The sequence below is a fragment of the Anolis carolinensis genome, chromosome 3, assembly GCF_035594765.1.
Source record: "Anolis carolinensis isolate JA03-04 chromosome 3, rAnoCar3.1.pri, whole genome shotgun sequence".
Classification (NCBI taxonomy): Eukaryota; Metazoa; Chordata; class Lepidosauria; order Squamata; family Dactyloidae; genus Anolis; species Anolis carolinensis.
In genome coordinates, this window is record NC_085843.1 from 83,463,375 (window position 1) to 83,482,416 (window position 19,042).

General features: G+C 46.1%; 1 protein-coding gene across 11 annotated transcripts in view; it reads right to left on the reverse strand.

Moving 5' to 3' along the window:
- kdm6a (lysine demethylase 6A) overlaps window positions 1-19,042 on the reverse strand; it is a 218,523-nt gene that overhangs the window by 69,721 nt on the left and 129,760 nt on the right. The gene's annotated exons all lie outside the window — the stretch shown is intronic.

Below are 19,042 nucleotides of genomic sequence, written 5' to 3' on the forward strand. Positions count from 1 at the left end.
CACCACCACTAGGATCGTGGTGAATCCACAGGAAGGTGGTAGGTCAGTGATGAAATCCGCAGAAATTATTTCCCATGGTCGAGATGGGGTAGGAAGGGGATGTAGAAGCCCTGAGGGTTTCTCCCTTCTTATCTTGGAGCGCTGGCATACTGGGCAGGTGTTGACATATTTTTCCACATCCTTGCGGATCTTGGGCCACCAAAAATCCCTTAGGATCAGATGCATGGTTTTAAATAGTCCGAAATGCCCTGCTGGTTTGCAGTCATGACACAGACGAAGCGCTTTTTCCCTGCCCGGTCCGGGTGGGATATAAACATGATTTCTATAGCAAAGCAGTCCATCTTTAAGCGAAAAGGGAAAATGCAGACCTTGACGAAGTTGGTCCTGCGCCCAGGCATCTGCTTGCTGACTAGCCCTGATTTCTTGAGCACAGATGGGTCCTGGAGTAGAGGAAGTTGAACCAATGGGAGTGGATTTGGTGTTCCCCACTGTGAGCGTGGCAAAGTTCTCGGGTTGTAGTAGTTGGGATTCAAAGGTCTCCTTGCGTCCTGCAGCGTATTCCGGTTTACGTGACAGGGCGTCTGCTTGCTTGGTTTGGGCTGGGGTCACATAATGGATCTGGAAGTTAAAACGTTCAAAGAATAAAGCCCAACGTTGCTGCCTCTGATTTAGTTTGCGGGCAGTTCTTAGATGTTCTAGATTTCGATGATCAGTGTGGACTTCAATGGGAAATTTGGCCCCTTCTAGCCAATGTCTCCAAGTTTCAAAGGCTGCCTTTATGGCCAGTAGTTCCTTTTCCCAAATGGTGTAATTTCTCTCTGGTGTGGTTAGTTGACGGGAGTAAAAGGCACAGGGATGAAGGTGGTCTCCCACCGGTTGTAAGAGTACAGCCCCAATTGCCACATCCGAGGCGTCCGCTTGCACAACAAAAGGGGTTCCAGGATCTGGGTGCTGTAGAATTGGCTGGGACGTGAATAATTTCTTTAGTTGCTGAAACCCTCTCTCTGCTTGATCAGTCCAGCGGAAGGGCTGTTTTCCACGGATGCAGCTAGTGATTGGGTCAGACCAGCGGGCAAAATCTGGAATGAACTTGCGGTAATAGTTCGCGAACCCCAAGAAACGCTGCACCTCTTTCTTGTTAGTTGGCGCCCGCCATTCCAATACTGCTGAAACCTTGGCTGGATCCATGGAGAGCCCTAGAGGCGAGATACGGTAACCAAGGAAATCTACCTCTTGTAGATCGAAAGCGCATTTTTCCAACTTGGCATAAAGTCCATGATCTCGCAAACGTTGTAACACCATTTTGACGTGGTTCTCATGTTCTGATTGTGATCTAGAAAACACCAAAAAATCGTCCAGGTAGATTATCAAGAACCGATCTAGATAGTCCTGAAAAATATCATTGACAAAATGCTGGAACGTTGCGGGGGCTCCGCATAATCCATAATTCATAACTCGGGACTCGAATAATCCGAATTTAGTCTGAAAGGCAGTCTTCCACTCGTCCCCTTCTCTGATGCGAACTAGATTATAAGCCCCTCGAAGATCCAGCTTGGTGTAGACCTTGGCTCCTCGAAGTCGGTCCAGTAGATCCGAGATTAAGGGCAGGGGATAACTGTTCCGCTTGGTGATATTGTTCAATGCTCTGTAGTCCACCACCAAGCGTAATTCCCCTGACTTCTTCTTCACAAACATCACTGGGGAGGCGGCTGGGGATTGAGAGGGTCTGATGAATCCCTTGCGAAGGTTTGTCTCTATGAATTCCCTGAGAGCTTCTTGCTCCGGTTCAGTCAGGGAGTATAGGTGCCCTCGCGGGATCGGGGCCCCCTCCACCAAGTCAATGGCACAGTCATAAGGTCTATGTGGGGGTAATTTCTCGGCTTCTTTTTCATTGAATACATCCCAATACTCGGAGTACTTCTTGGGCAGGGTGATGATGGGCTCGGTCTCTGTGGCATGGCAGACCTTGGCTACGAGGCAATGGTTTTGGCAGTACTTTGAAGCAAACTGCAGTTCTCTGTTGGACCAGGAGATGTTTGGGTCGTGGAGAGTCAGCCACGGGATTCCCAAAATCACAGGGAAATGGGGAACCTCGGTAACAAAGAAAGAAATCTCTTCCATATGTTCCCTTATCCACATCCTGGTGGGTTCTGACCACTGGCTTACGGGCCCCGTCTTGAGGGGGCGGCCGTCTATGGCTTGCACCACACGGGCATTCTTGAAGTCATGATATTGTAATCCCAGAGAGTCGGCATACTCTCTGTCAATGAAGTTGTTGGTGGCTCCGGAGTCTATCATGGCGTGGATCATGACGGGTCCCCTTTTTGCTGACCATAAGGTGACCACTAGAAGGAACAGGACCCCGGTTGGCGGCTCTTGAATGGGTTTTCTGACCGGGTTGGCGAGCCTCTCTACGCCCGGTCGTTGGCTTCCCCCGCCGGCTGTGTGCCAGCCGTCTCAGACGCCTTCGTCTCCGTGGAGGACGCCGCCGCAAGACGGGCGGCGGGCTTCCCTTTGGCTGGACACTCTCTGGCGAAGTGGCCCCCATTTCCGCAATACCAGCAGAGATTTAGGCGTTGGCGGCGGGCCTTCTCGGCGGCATCTAACCTGGGTCGCACGTTGCCCAACTGCATCGGCACCTCCTCGCTCCCTCTGGGGTATGGGGTTGGTGGTGGGGGTCTCCACACTGGACGCGGCTGGACGCTGGCGGGAGCGGGGGGTTTTGCCCCAGTTCTACCGCTCTGACCACGTACCCATTGTTTCCTGTTGGCAATCAAGACTTCAGCCCGTAAACATTGGTCAATGAGTGCTTCGAGGGACTGGGGAGGGTCCACCTTGGAGATTTCTTCCAGCATTTCAATGTTGAGACCCTCCCGAAATTGCCCCCTGAGGGCTACATCGTTCCAGCCGGTGCTGTGGGCCAGCACTCGGAACTCAGCTATGTACTGAGACATGGGTCTGTCTCCTTGAAAGAGGCGCCGGAGTTTATGGCCGGCTGCCTCCAAATTGTCCTCGATTCCCCAGGTCTCCTTAAGGTGATCCAAGAAGCGTTGCGCTGTTCTTAGGTGGGAAGAGGCTTGATCGAATAGGGCCGTCGCCCAGCTGGCCGCTGGTCCGTCTAGAAGGCTGTAAACCCACGCCACCTTGATGTCTTCTTGGGGAAACTCGGCGGCACGGGCCTCTAGGTAAGCCTGGCACTGGCGGCGGAAAACTTGGACCTTGGAAGCTTCTCCAGAAAACTTAGTTGGCAACGCCATGGCCGGGAGGCGGACTCCGCGCTCCCTCAATCCTTTTATTTCTCCATCCTGCGCGTTGAGTCTGTCACGGATGCGATCCACTTCATCTTTGCTGATGGTGTAGCTGAGCGGCTGCCCAGCCGGCGCGGCTCCGGTCGACATTCTGGCCTTGGTTAATTGGTGCTTATGGGTGGCGGAGTCAAACTGTCAGGACCCAGGCTGCAAAGGCACCAATAACCAAACACAGAGGCCAGAATCTAACTAATATCTTTATTGTAGGAATATATAAAGTTAATAAAAGCAAGTATATGAAATTGTCCAAAAGCAGACCTTTCAGGAAAGGTCTCAATTAGCCCAAAAAGGCGATGTCCAATATGAAATATTAAGGTCCAAAGTTGTAATCCAATAACCGAAACACTCACCTTGCCAGGCAAAGTGAGGGGAGATGACAAGGTCCTTTAGTCCATAAACTTGAGCAAGGCTAGGAAATAACTTGATACTTGAAACAAGGCTTAAAACGTGGAACAAGGTAACAAGGAACAAGAACAAGGTCCGTGGAAGAACTTGGTAAAATCCGTGATACAAGGCAATGTTTAATCTGGGAAACAAGCAAGGTCCGTAGGTAAACAAAGGCAAAAACAGGAGCGAAGGCTGGAAAGCAGGGCAAGGCTTGAGCAGGAGCGAGGCTTGAAACGGAGCGCGCTGTCCAGACACAACTCGCTCCGGAGGTTGACGAATTGACTCCGCGAAGTTACTTCGCGGGTAAATCACCTATATAGAGTCTAACTTTCCCGCCGAAGCAGTTCTCTGGGAACCAGAAACGAAAGCTAATCTTTGAGACCAGATGTTTGACTCCTTAAGGATTCTCACGAAAAAGGAGACTTAATTGGCTGAATTCTTGGCTGCTATCCTCGCACTCCTGCGCGAAGCAGCTTCCAAACCTCTCTGTTGTTTACAAAACTCATGGCGGGAGAACACAGGAGAAGTGGGCTCCGGATTTGTTTGACATACTTCTGGGTCACAACTTTCTTGCAGGTGCAAGGTTCCCAGATCTGCCTGGGAAAGATCTGGCTGAGAAAATTCCAGTTCAGACTGGGAAGGTAAAAAACCCAAGTTTTCTTCATCATCAGGCATTACAGTGTCATAAGCAGGACTACAAGGCCCATGAGTCATCACAGCCTCCCCGGCAGATTTTAACGCTCAAACTGGATCATAGAGGGAGATAAGTTCAGACAGGTAAGCTGGGCCAGAGTCGCTTAGGGTTTTATAGGCTAACGTCAGCACTTTGAATTGTGCTCAGTAGCAGACTGGCAGCTAGTGGAGCTGACATAACAGGGGGGTGTTTAAGACCATCAAGGACTGTTGTGATTTTATAGGCTTTCATGGTTTTAACATGGACTGCTTTATTACTAATGTTTAATACTGTCACGACCCAGGCTACAGAGCACCAATAACCATACGCAGAGGCCAGATTCTATCTAATATCTTTATTAAGGAAATATATAAAGTTAATAAAAGCAAATGTAAAAGTTAGTCCAGAAGCAGACCTTTCAGGAAAGGTCAAAATTAGTCCAAGGAAACAATGTCCAATATGAAATATTAAGGTCCAAAGTTGTAATCCAATAACCGAAACACTCACTTTGCCAGGCAAAGTGAGGGGAGATGACAAGGTCCTTTAGTCCATGAACTTGAGCAAGGCTAGGAAATAACTTGATACTTGAAACAAGGCTTGAATCGTGGAACAAGGTAACGAGGAACAAGAACAAGGTAACGAGGAACAAGAACAAGGTCCGTGGAATAACTTGGTAAAATCCGTGAAACAAGGCAAGGTTTAGTCCTGGGAAACAAGGCAAGGTCCGTAGGTAAACATAGGCTGGGAAACAGGAGCGAAGGCTGGAAACAAGGACAAGGCTTGAGCAGGAACGAGGCTTGAAGCGGAGCGCGCTGTTCAGACACAACTCGCTCCGGAGGCTGACGAATTGACTCCGCGAAGTTACTTCGCGGGTAAAACACCTATATAGAGTCTAACTTTCCCGCCGAAGCAGTTCTCTGGGAACCAGAAACGAAAGCTAAACTCTGAGACCAGATGTTTGACTCCTTAAAGATTCTCACGAAAAGCAGACTTAATTGGCTACATTCTTAGCTGCTATTCTAGCACTCCTGCGCGAAGCTGCTTCCAAACCCCTCTGTTGTTTACAAAACTCATGGCGAGAGAACACGGGAGATGTAGGCTCAGGGTTTGTTTGACATACTTCTGGGACACAACTTTCTTGCAGGTGCAAGGTTCCCAGATCTGCCTGGGAAAGATCTGGCTGAGAAGATTCCAGTTCTGACTGGGAAGGTAAAAAACCCAAGTTTTCTTCTTCATCAGGCATTACAATGTCATGAGCAGGACTACAAGGCCCATGAGTCATCACACTATCCCCCTCCTCAAGGCCCCTCCCAAACTGGGACTCTCTCCCCGAGGCGCGAGGTCGCGGCTTGGCGGGATAGGTTTGATGAAAGCGACGGGTTAGATCAGGAGCATGGACTGTGGAGGCGTCTTCCCAAGAGCGTTCCTCAGGGCCAAAACCCACCCAGTCAATGAGATATTGCAGGCGGCGGCGGTGAAAGCGAGAATCCAAAATGTCCTGAACCTCGAACTCGTCCTCCCCATCCACCAAAATAGGGACGGGGGCCGGCCGGTCTACATCTGGCCGCACACCATCCGCCGGAAGGAGCAGGGAGCGGTGAAACACTGGGTGAATGCGCATTGAACGCGGAAGTTGGAGTTTGAAAGTCACGGGGTTTAATTGTGCCACCACTGGATAGGGACCAATGAAACGGGCATCTAACTTCCGGCAAGGGCGATGGGAGGGCAAACTACCGCTGTGAGTTCCTGCAGCCATTCTTCTGCTGCGGGAACTTCTGAAGTTTCAATGACAGGGGGAAAGAAACGTGGATGGAAGCCGTAGTTTGCAAAGAACGGCATTTCTTTTGTAGAAGCCTGGACCCCATTGTTGTAGGCAAACTCCGACAGTGGTAACAGAGAAGTCCAATTGTCCTGTTGGTAGTTTACATAACAGCGAAGGTACTGTTCCAAAGTGGCATTGGTGCGCTCCGTTTGCCCATCCGTTTGGGGATGATGAGCTGAAGATAAACGAGAGTCTATGCCCAATAGTTTTTGTAGTGCCTTCCAGAAACGAGAGGTGAATTGGGATCCACGGTCTGTGACCAAACTCTTGGGCAATCCATGTAGTCTGAAAACATGTTGGAGGAATAAATCTGCAGTCTCTTGGGCCGTGGGAAGGCCTTCACAGGGAATGAAATGGGCTAACTTGGTGAAAAGGTCCACCACCACTAGGATCGTGGTGAATCCACAGGAAGGTGGTAAGTCAGTGATAAAATCCGCAGAAATTATTTCCCATGGGCGAGATGGGGTAGGAAGGGGGTGTAGAAGCCCTGAGGGCTTCTCCCTTCTTATCTTGGAGCGCTGGCATACTGGGCAGGTGTTGACATATTTTTCCACATCTTTGCGGATCTTGGGCCACCAGAAATCTCTTAGGATCAAATGCATGGTTTTAAATAGTCCGAAATGCCCTGCTGGTTTGCAGTCATGACACAGACGAAGTGCTTTTTCCCTGCCCGGTCCGGGTGGGATATAAACATGATTTCTATAGCAAAGCAGTCCATCTTTAAGCGAAAAGGGAAAATGCAGACCTTGACGAAGTTGGTCCTGCGCCCAGGCATCTGCTTGCTGACTAGCCCTGATTTCTTGAGCACAGATGGGTCCTGGAGTAGAGGGAGTTGAATCAATGGGAGTGGATTTGGTGTTCCCCACTGTGAGCGTGGCAAAGTTCTCGGGTTGTAGTAGTTGGGATTCAAAGGTCTCCTTGCGTCCTGCAGCGTATTCCGGTTTACGTGACAGGGCGTCTGCTTGCTTGGTTTGGGCTGGGGTCACATAATGAATCTGGAAGTTGAAACGTTCAAAGAATAAAGCCCAACGTTGCTGCCTCTGATTTAGCTTGCGGGCAGTTCTTAGATGTTCTAGATTCCGATGATCAGTGTGGACTTCAATGGGAAATTTGGCCCCTTCTAGCCAATGTCTCCAAGTTTCAAAAGCTGCCTTTATGGCTAATAGTTCTTTTTCCCAAATGGTATAGTTCCTCTCTGGTGCGGTAAGTTGACGAGAATAATAGGCACAAGGATGAAGGTGATCTCCCACCGGTTGTAGGAGCACAGCCCCAATTGCCACATCAGAGGCGTCCGCTTGCACCACAAAAAGGGTTTCAGGATCTGGATGCTGAAGGATTGGCTGGGATGTGAATAATTTCTTTAGTTGCTGGAACCCTTTCTCTGCTTGATCAGTCCAGCGGAAGGGCTGTTTCCCACGGATGCAGCTGGTGATTGGGTCAGACCAGCGGGCAAAATCTGGAATGAACTTGCGGTAGTAGTTCGCGAACCCCAAGAATCGCTGCACCTCTTTCTTGTTGGTTGGCGCCCGCCATTCCAATACTGCTGAAACTTTTGCCGGGTCCATGGAGAGCCCTAGAGGCGAGATGCGGTACCCCAGGAAATCTACCTCTTGTAGATCAAAAGCGCATTTTTCCAGCTTGGCATAAAGTCCATGATCCCGCAATCGTTGTAACACCATTTTAACGTGGTTCTCATGTTCTGATTGTGATCTAGAAAACACCAAAAAATCGTCCAGGTAGATGATCAAGAACCGATCTAGATAGTCCTGAAAAATGTCATTGACAAAATGCTGAAACGTTGCGGGAGCTCCGCATAATCCATAATTCATAACTCGGGACTCGAATAATCCGAATTTAGTCTGGAAGGCGGTCTTCCACTCGTCCCCTTCTCTGATGCGAACTAGATTATAAGCCCCCCGTAGGTCCAGCTTGGTGTAGACCTTGGCTCCTCGAAGTCGGTCTAATAGATCCGAGATTAAGGGCAGGGGATAGCTGTTCCGCTTAGTGATATTGTTCAATGCTCTGTAGTCCACCACCAAGCGTAATTCCCCTGACTTCTTCTTCACAAACATCACTGGGGAGGCGGCTGGGGATTGAGAGGGTCTGATGAATCCCTTGCGAAGGTTTGTCTCTATGAATTCCCTGAGAGCTTCTTGCTCTGGTTCAGTCAGGGAGTAGAGATGCCCTCGCGGGATCGGGGCCCCCTCCACCAAGTCAATGGCACAGTCATAAGGTCTATGTGGGGGTAATTTCTCGGCTTCTTTTTCATTGAATACATCCCAATACTCGGAGTACTTCTTTGGCAAGGTGATAATGGGCTCGGTGTCTGTGGCATGACAGACCTTGGCTACGAGGCAATGATTTTGGCAGTACCTTGAAGCAAACTGCAGTTCTCTGTTGGACCAGGAGATGCTTGGGTCGTGAAGTGTCAGCCATGGAATCCCCAAAATCACAGGGAAATGGGGAACCTCAGTAACAAAGAAGGAAATCTCTTCCATATGTTCCCTTATCCACATCCTGGTGGATTCCGACCACTGGCTTACGGGGCCCGTCTTGAGAGGACGGCCATCGATGGCTTGCACCACACGGGCATTCTTGAAGTCATGATATTGTAATCCCAGAGAGTCGGCATACTCTCTATCAATGAAATTGTTGGTAGCTCCTGAGTCTATCATGGCGTGGATCATGACGGGTCCCTTTTTTGCTGACCATAAGGTGACCACTAGAAGGAACAGGACCCCGGTTGGCGGCTCTTGAATGGGTTTCTTGACCGGGTTGGCGAGCCTCTCTACGCCCGGTCGTTGGCTTCCCCCGCCGGCTGTGTGCCAGCCGCCTCAGACGCCTTCGTCTCCGTGGAGGACGCCGCCGCAAGACGGGCGGCGGGCTTCCCTTTGGCTGGGCACTCTCTGACGAAGTGGCCCCCATTCCCGCAATACCAACAGAGATTTAGGCGTTGGCGGCGGGCCTTCTCGGCGGCATCTAATCTGGGACGCACATTGCCCAACTGCATCGGCACCTCCTCGCTCCCTCTGGGGTATGGGGATGGTGGTGGGGGTCTCCACACTGGGCGCGGCTGAACGCTGGCGGGAGCGGGGGGTTTTGCCCCAGCTCTACCGCTCTGGCCTCGTACCCACTGTTTCCTGTTGGCAATCATGACTTCAGCCCGTAAACATTGATCGATGAGTGCTTCAAGCGTTTGGGGAGGATCCACCTTGGAGATTTCCTCCAGCATTTCAATGTTGAGACCCTCCCGAAATTGTCCTCTGAGGGCAACATCGTTCCAGCCGGTGTTGTGGGCCAGCACTCGGAACTCGGCTATGTACTGAGACATGGGTCTGTCTCCTTGGAAGAGGCGGCGGAGTTTGTGCCCGGCTGCCTCCAAATTGTCCTCGATTCCCCAGGTCGCCTTAAGGTGGTCCAAGAAATGTTGCGCTGACCTTAGATGTGGGGAGGCTTGGTCGAACAGAGCCGTCGCCCAGTTAGCCGCTGGCCCGTCTAGGAGACTGTAAATCCACGCCACCTTGATGTCTTCCTGGGGAAACTCGGCATCACGGGCCTCTAGATAAGCTTGACATTGGCGACGGAAAACATGAACCTTAGAAGCTTCTCCAGTAAACTTGGTTGGCAACGCCATGGCCGGAAGACGGATTCCGCGTTCCTTCAAACCCTTTATTTCCCCATCCTGTGCATTGAGCTTATCACGGATCCGGTCCACCTCATCCTTGTCGATGGTGTAGGTAATCGGCTGGCCGCCCGGCACGGTTCCGGTAGACATTCTGGCCTTGGTTAATTGGTGCTTATGGGTGGCGGAGTCAAACTGTCACGACCCAGGCTACAGAGCACCAATAACCATACGCAGAGGCCAGATTCTATCTAATATCTTTATTAAGGAAATATATAAAGTTAATAAAAGCAAATGTAAAAGTTAGTCCAGAAGCAGACCTTTCAGGAAAGGTCAAAATTAGTCCAAGGAAACAATGTCCAATATGAAATATTAAGGTCCAAAGTTGTAATCCAATAACCGAAACACTCACTTTGCCAGGCAAAGTGAGGGGAGATGACAAGGTCCTTTAGTCCATGAACTTGAGCAAGGCTAGGAAATAACTTGATACTTGAAACAAGGCTTGAATCGTGGAACAAGGTAACGAGGAACAAGAACAAGGTAACGAGGAACAAGAACAAGGTCCGTGGAATAACTTGGTAAAATCCGTGAAACAAGGCAAGGTTTAGTCCTGGGAAACAAGGCAAGGTCCGTAGGTAAACATAGGCTGGGAAACAGGAGCGAAGGCTGGAAACAAGGACAAGGCTTGAGCAGGAACGAGGCTTGAAGCGGAGCGCGCTGTTCAGACACAACTCGCTCCGGAGGCTGACGAATTGACTCCGCGAAGTTACTTCGCGGGTAAAACACCTATATAGAGTCTAACTTTCCCGCCGAAGCAGTTCTCTGGGAACCAGAAACGAAAGCTAAACTCTGAGACCAGATGTTTGACTCCTTAAAGATTCTCACGAAAAGCAGACTTAATTGGCTACATTCTTAGCTGCTATTCTAGCACTCCTGCGCGAAGCTGCTTCCAAACCCCTCTGTTGTTTACAAAACTCATGGCGAGAGAACACGGGAGATGTAGGCTCAGGGTTTGTTTGACATACTTCTGGGACACAACTTTCTTGCAGGTGCAAGGTTCCCAGATCTGCCTGGGAAAGATCTGGCTGAGAAGATTCCAGTTCTGACTGGGAAGGTAAAAAACCCAAGTTTTCTTCTTCATCAGGCATTACAATGTCATGAGCAGGACTACAAGGCCCATGAGTCATCACAAATACTGTTTTAATATTTGTATATTTGCATATTTTAAGTTGTATTGAAATGTTTTTAGTTGTGAACTTTAAGTCTCCATATGGAGAGATAAAGCGGGATATAAATAAACAATTAATTAATTAATTAATTAACCTATCATGATGTTTCCTTGGCAGAAATTGTCTTTGCCTTCCTCGGAGGCTCAGAAAGTGTGACTTAATCAAGGTCACCACCTTGTTTTAATGTCTGAGTAGAGATTTGAAACCTGGCCCCCAAAGTTATAAATCCAACGCTTTAGCCACTACATAACACTGATTCTAATGGAAATTATTGTTACCTTGATGTGGTGCTGGGGCTTGCACACCTTGATGATGCCATGAGCTAAACCGTGAAGGGGCACCCAAGACGGGAAGGTAATGGTAGAGAGGTCAGACTAAATACGATCTCTGGGAAAGGTAATGGCAACCTACTCCAGTATTCTTGCCATGAAAACTAAATGGATCAGTACAACCAGAGATATGTCGGTATATCATCAGAAGATAGAGGACTCCCAGGTTGGAAGATGGTCAAAATGTTACTGGGGAGGACAGAGGAGTAGCTCAACTAGCCCCAGAGGTGATGACGCAGTTAGCTCAAAGCTGAAAGGAAGGCTAACGGCCAACGGTGCTGGAGGTGAATGACGAATCCGATGTTCTAAAGATCAACACACTATAGGAACCTGGAATGTAAGATCTATGAGCCAGGGTAAATTAGACATGGTTATTGGTGAGATATCAAGATTAAAGATAGACATTCTGGCAGTGAAATGAAATGGACTGGAATGGGCCACTTCACAACAGATGACCACCAGATCTACTACTGTGGATAAGAGGAACACTGAAGAAATGGAGTAGCCTTCATAGTTAATAATAAAGTTGCTAAAGCAGTGCTTGGATACAATCCAAAAAATGATAGAATGATCTCAATTCGAGTTCAAGGCAAGCCGTTTAACATCACAATGATCCAATTATACGCCCCAACCACAGCTGCTGAAGAAGCAGAATTAGATCAATTCTATGAGGATCTGAAGGACCTACTGGATAATTCACCAAAAAGAGACATTATTCTCATTACAGGAGATTGGAATGCTAAGGTGGGCAGTCAAATGACAAGCGGGATCACAGGCAAGCATGGTTTGGGACAACAAAATGAAGCAGGACGTAGGCTGATAGAATTTTGCCAGGAAAATTCACTGTGCATAACTCTCTTCCAACAATCTAAAAGACGGATTTATACATGGACTTCACCAGATGGTCAACACTGAAATCAGATTGACTATATCCTTTGCAGCCAAATGTGGCGGATATCCATTCAGTCGGTGAAAACAAGACCTGGAGCTGACTGTGGTTCAGATCAAGAACTTTTTATTTCACAATTTAGAACCAGACTAAAGAGTATGGGGAAAATACACAGAGCAATTAGATATGATCTCACAAATATTCCTAGTAAATATGCAGTGGAGGTGAAGAATAGATTTCAGGAACTAGATTTAATAAATAGAGTCCCAGAAGAACTATGGACAGAAGTCCACAACATTGTTCAGGAGGCGGCAACAAAGTACGTCCCAAAGAAAAAGAAAACCAAGAAGGCAAGATGGTTGTCTGCTGAGACACTGGAAGTAGCCCAAGAAAGAAGGAAGCCGAAAGGAAACAATGATAGGGGGAGATATGCCCAATTAAATGCACAATTCCAGAGGTTAGCCAGAAGAGACAAGGAACTATTTTTAAACAAGCAATGCATGGAAGTTGGAGAAGACAAAAGAATAGGAAGGACAAGAGACCTCTTCCAGAAAATCAAAAACATCAGAGGCAAATTTCAGGTAAAAAATGGACATGATCAAAAACAAAGATGGCAAGGACCTAATAGAAGCTGAAGAGATCAAGAAAAGGTGGCGAGAATATACAGAAGATCTGTATAGGAAGGATAATAATATAGAGAATAACTTTGACGGTGTGGTTAGTGAATTAGAACCAGACATCCTGAGGAATGAGGTTGAATGGAGGCAGTGACAGATTGCTAATAACAAGGCAGCAGGAGACGATGGGATCCCAGCTGAGTTGTTTAAAATCTTGGCAGATGATGCTGTCAAGATGATGCATGTCATATGTTAGCAAATATGGAAAACACAAGAATGGCCATCAGATTGGAAAAAATCAATTTATATCCCCATACAAAAAAAGGGAAACAGAAGTCAACTTTTAACTCCCCTCAACCTTTGTGTGTATGTGTGGATCCCCTCCCCCTTTACCCCATCCCTTCTCCTCCCACCTCCTCTCTCTTCCTCCCCTCCCCCTTTTCCCCTCACTTCCTCCTTTTGCAACGAACCCCATTCACCCCACCCTTTCCCCTCCATGTATGTATGCTCCTTAGGAATTTATAAAAATAATAACCTAATAAAGATTTTTTTTTTAAAAAAGGGGAAACGCTAAAGAACGCTCAAACTTTCGTACAGTGGCACTTATTTCAAATGCCAGTAAAGTAATGCTTAAGATCCTGCAAGGCAGACTCCAAAAATACATGGAGCAAGAGCTCCCAGATGCACAAGTTGGGTTTAGAAAAGGCAGAGGAACGAGAGAGCAAATTGCCAATATCCGCTGGATAATGGAGGACGCTACAGAGTTTGAGAAAAACATCTATTTCTGCTTTAGTGACTATTCTAAAGCCTTCGACTGTGTGGATCATAATAAATTGTGGCAAGTTCTTGGTGGTATGGGAATACCAAGTCACCTTGTCTGTCTCCTGAGAAATCTGTATAAAGACCAAGTGGCCACAGTAAGAACAGACCACAGAACAACAGACTGGTTCAAGATTGGGAAAGGAGTACGGCAGGGCTGTATACTTTCACCCTACCTATTCAACTTGTACACAGAACACATCATCATGTGACGTGTGGGGCTTGACGAATCCAAGGCTGGAGTTAAAATTACTGGAAGAAACATTAACAACCTTAGATATGCAGATGATGGCTGAAAGTGAGGAGGAGCTGAGGAGCCTTATCACCAAGCTGAAAGAAGAAAGTGCAAAAGCCGGGTTGCAGTCAAACATCAAGAAAACCAAGATTATGTCAACCAGACCGATTGATAACTAGCAAATAGAGGGAGAAAACATGGAGGCAGTGACAGACTTTATATTTCTAGGCATGAAGATCACTGCAGATGCAGACTGCAGCCAGGAAATCAAAAGACATTTACTTCTTGGGAGGAGAGCAATGGCCAACCTTGATAAAAATAGAGAAGAGCAGAGACATCACACTGGCAATGAAGGTCCGCATAGTGAAAGCAATGGTATTCCCCATAGTAAACTATGGATGCAAGAGCTGGACCATAAGGAAGGCTGAGCAAAGGAAGATAGATGCTTCTGAACTTTGACGCTGGAGGAAAATCCTGAGAGTGCCCTGGACCGCAAGAAGATCCAACCAGTCCATACTCCAGGAAATAATGCCCAGCTGCTCACTGGAGGGAAGGATATTGGAGGCAAAGATGAAGTATTTTGGCCACATCATGAGAAGACAGGAAAGTTTGGAAAAGATCATGATGCTGGGGAAAATGGAAGGAAAAAGGAAGAGAGGTCAACCAAGGGCAAGATAGATGGATGGTATCCTTGAAGTGACTGGCTTGACCTTGAAGGAACTGATGGCGGCGATGGCTGACAGGGAGCTCTGGCGTGGACTGGTCCATGAGGTCATGGAGAGTCAGAAACGACTGAATGAATTAACAACAACAATGGAAATGAATAAGCAGGACAGAACTGGGAAAGGGGCTGGCTCTACCATTTAAGGTGGAGGGAATTGAACTGGCATTAAACAAAGCATTGGATTTAAGTGGCATAGAAGGAAAAAAAATACTCAACTTTGGCATTGTTTACCCATATTACAAAAGAGAGAGATTGAGATTGAGAGAGAGAGAGAGAGAGAGAGAGAGAGAGAGAGAGAGAGAGGAAAGAAAGAAAGAAAGAAAGAAAGAAAGAAAGAAAGAAAGAAAGAAGAATGGATTCTATAGACATGAATATTCACTTTAAAAAGACAAACAAACAGCAAGTAAAACACATTAGTCCCTTTTTAAGAGAATATGTGAATACAGGCCGTCCTTGGGTTACAAACAAGACAGATTATGTAGGGTTGTTCTTAAATAGAATTTGTATGTAAGTCAAAAGAGACACATTTTTAAGTGTAACTCCAGCCATTTTTTAAAAGTTTTTGGATAGCTTAGGTAAAGGTTTCCCCCTGACGTTAAGTCCAGTCGTGACCGACTCTGGGGGTTGGTGCTCATCTCCATTTCTAAGCCAAAGAGCCAGCATTGTCCGTAGACACCTCCAAGGTCATGTGGCTGGCATGACTGCATGGAGCACCGTTACCTTCCCGCTGGAGTGGTAACTATTGATCTACTCACATTTGCATGTTTTCGAACTGCTAGGTTGGCAGGAGCTGGGGCTAACAACCGGTGCTCATTCCGCTCCCAGGATTTGAACCTGGCACCTTTTGGTCCACAAGTTCAGCAGCTCAGCGCTTTAACACACTGTGCCACCAGGGGCCCATTTGGATAGCTTAGGGAAGGATTAACACCTCTGTAACATTTGTTTTGCTGTCTGTGCCCCTGTTCAGAAGATAAAGCTTCAGTGGAGACATCAATTTCCCATGATAAACTCTTCCAGGAATGAATTTCCCTTCCAAGAGGTATATTTACTCTCACTTCCTCTTTTCTCACCCCCATCTATAACTAGGAGTTTCAAGTTTCAAACAAGTTTCAAACAATGTGAGATTGATAACATTTTTTGAACCTATATGTTATAATGAGGAAAAAATATTGAAGAGACTTCGTAGCAATATTACATGAAAGTCTGTAAACAAAAAATGAATAATTGATGATAAGCTGATACTGTAGATTATAACAGGAGGAAGTCCTCATATCTCCTGTCCTGAAATCCATCTCAGCATTCAACCAGGGAAAACACACTCATGTCATTATACTCTTGTGGAATTAAATTAAATACTTGGAAAAGATAAATATGGATGCTGGTGGAATAAAATTTGGAATATTTTATTGATGGAAACATTAACAGGTGTGGCCAGAGCAGTAAAAACCACTGACAAAAGTAATATATTGCAGAACACTTGGTCTCCCTTTATGCACCATAAAATTAAGAAACATAGTAAATGAAAGTCAGCAAAGATGTACAAAAAAATTGGGTGGATTTTTCCCCCCTGAAATTTGTATTAAACAATAACAGATGTTTGATGGGGCTATATGCTGCCTGGAAATGTGGTGGAATCTCTTTGTCTGGGAAGTGTTTTGATCGTATATTCTTGTATGGATGGCCCTTGGGGTCTCTTCCAATTCTATTATTCTATAGACAAGCAACTCTGCAAGAGAGAAGGGGGTCCTGAAGGGATGGAGAGAAGCTATCTCCAGTGGCTTGAATTTTGTTGCTATAATGGGGGAGAAGCTATTTGAGTTAAGGGAACTAATATATAGAATGTGATCATAAATTCATTTGGATTTTTAAATCACCTCAATGAAATGTGATATCATTTTGGTTTTTAATTACTTAAAAGTGAAAGAAACTATAATGAAATTGATAAAATATATACTTTTGATCACAAATATTCAGTTCTAAGTATGCATCTTAAATACATAGAAAATTAAAAATGGTGCATGGAAGGCAATACGATCTCTCGCGTCTCCCATCTACTTCAGTGATTACTTCTGACTTCTATAGAGTTTATGGAGATTTGATTGGAGCTGTAACCTAATCTGACCTTGGTCTTTTAAAAATTATGACTAACTGAAATAACTGTTCTTCGATACTGTTGACGATATCCTTCTGGGGCGCCTTGCAGGAATGGGGCTTGGAGGTATTGTCTTGGAGTGGCTCCACTCATTCCTGAAGAGTCAGTCCCAGAAGGTGTTATTGTGGGACACCTGCTCGGCCCCGCAACCATTGTCTTGTGGGGTCCCACAGGGGTCAGTACTATCCCCCATGTTATTTAACATTTACATGACGCCGCTGGGAGAGATCATCAGGAGTTTTGGAGTATGGTGTCACCTGTATGCAGATGATGTCCAACTCTGTCACTCCTTCCCACCTATCACTAAGGAGGTCCTGAACCTGTGCTTGGCAGCTGTGTCGGACTGAATGAGGGCAAACAAACTGAAGTTGAATCCAGACAAGACCGAGGTCCTCCTAGTCAGTCGCAAGGCCGAACAAGGCATAGGGTTACAGCCAGTGCTGGATGGGGTCACACTCCCCCTGAAAGCACAGATTCGCAGCTTTGGGGTAAACCTAGATTCATCCTTGAGCCTGGAGCCCCAGGTCTCAGCGGTGGCTAGGGGAGCCTTTGCACAGTTAAAACTTGTATGCCAGTTGCGCCCGTATCTTGGGAAGCGTGACTTGGCCACGGTGGTCCACGCTCTTGTTACATCCCAAATAGATTACTGCAATGCACTCTACATGGGGCTGCCTTTGAAGACTGTTCGGAAGCTCCAAATAGTCCAATGGGCAGCAGTCAGGCTGCTAACCGGAGCATATCACTCCTCTGTTACGTCAATTCCACTGGCTGCCGATCTGCTACCGAGCACAATTCAAAGTGCTGGCTTTAGCCTATAAAGCGCTAAACGGTTCCAGCCCAGCTTACTTTTCCGAACATATCTCCCGCTATGACCCACCTCACAGTTTAAGATCTTCAGGGGAGGCTCTGCTCTCGATCCCGCTACCTTTGCAAGTGTGACTGGTGGCAACGTGAGACAGGGCCTTTTCAGTGGTGGACCCTCGTCTGTGGAATGCCCTCTCTAATGAGATCAGGCAGGCTCCCTCTCGTCTTTATGTAAAAAACTTAAAACTTATGTTTAAAGAAACATTTTGGGACAGAATTATGAATTCTGACAAAAAACCTGATAACAAAGATATACAAAAAATTCTTGAATGGCAAACTGAGAAGGAATTTGTGAAAGAATGCATGACAAAATGGGCTATTAATATCAAAAAAAACAATCAGAATGTACCAATGGGAAAATATTTGGAACAATAAATTAAAACAAATGTACTCATATGACTTAAAGGAGAACTGGATAAAAATGTTCCATAGATGGTACATAACTCCAAAAAAATTAGGACTTATAAATAAATCTTTACAGACGGTATGCTGGAAATGCAAAAAAGAACAAGAATCATTCTTTCATATGTGGTGGACTTGTGAGAAAGTTAAAATTTTTTGGAAAGAGATACATGGAACCTCACAAAAAATATTGAATATCAATTACCAAATGAGACCAGAACACTTATTACTAGGAATCTCAGAAGATAATATAAAAGAAAATGATGATCTCCTACTAAACTATATGATGACGGCAGCGAGAATTGTCTACGCAAGGAACTGGAGACAAGAAAAGACACCGGACGTAAATGACTGGATGGTAAAACTAATGGAAATAAAGAATATGGATAGACTATCATATATGCTAGCTAAACAACAAGGATTACCAAAGAAAGCGACGGATTGGCAACCTTTACTAAACTTCTTAGTAAAGGAGAAGTATATTAAGACAATATAAACATAGAAAGGTTGTAATATATCAACAAGAATAAATGTGGACTATGGACTATAGGGAAGCTTAGATATTAATGAACAATAGAAAAACGGGGGGAAATCCCCTAAAAGTATATATCCAATATAGATAAAGATGGAAGTCAAGGAACTTTTCAGCACACCTTTTTTTTCCCTCACTCTTCCTTCCTTCCCCTCTCCCTTCTTTTTTCACCATTTCCTACTTTCCTATAAACCACAATGTTCCCCCACTTTTATTGTATTCTTTTTGAAAATTCATATAAATAATTTTTAAAAAACAACTTAAAACTTGGTTATGGGACCAGGCTTTTGAGCAATAGATGTGGCATCAACTGTAATGAATTCATGACGAAGAACTGACAGACCTGGATTATGACCCAGAACGCGCCTCTGAATGTATATTTATATGGATGTTTTAATTAACATTATTGTTTTAATTTTAATTGTTTTTATATACTCT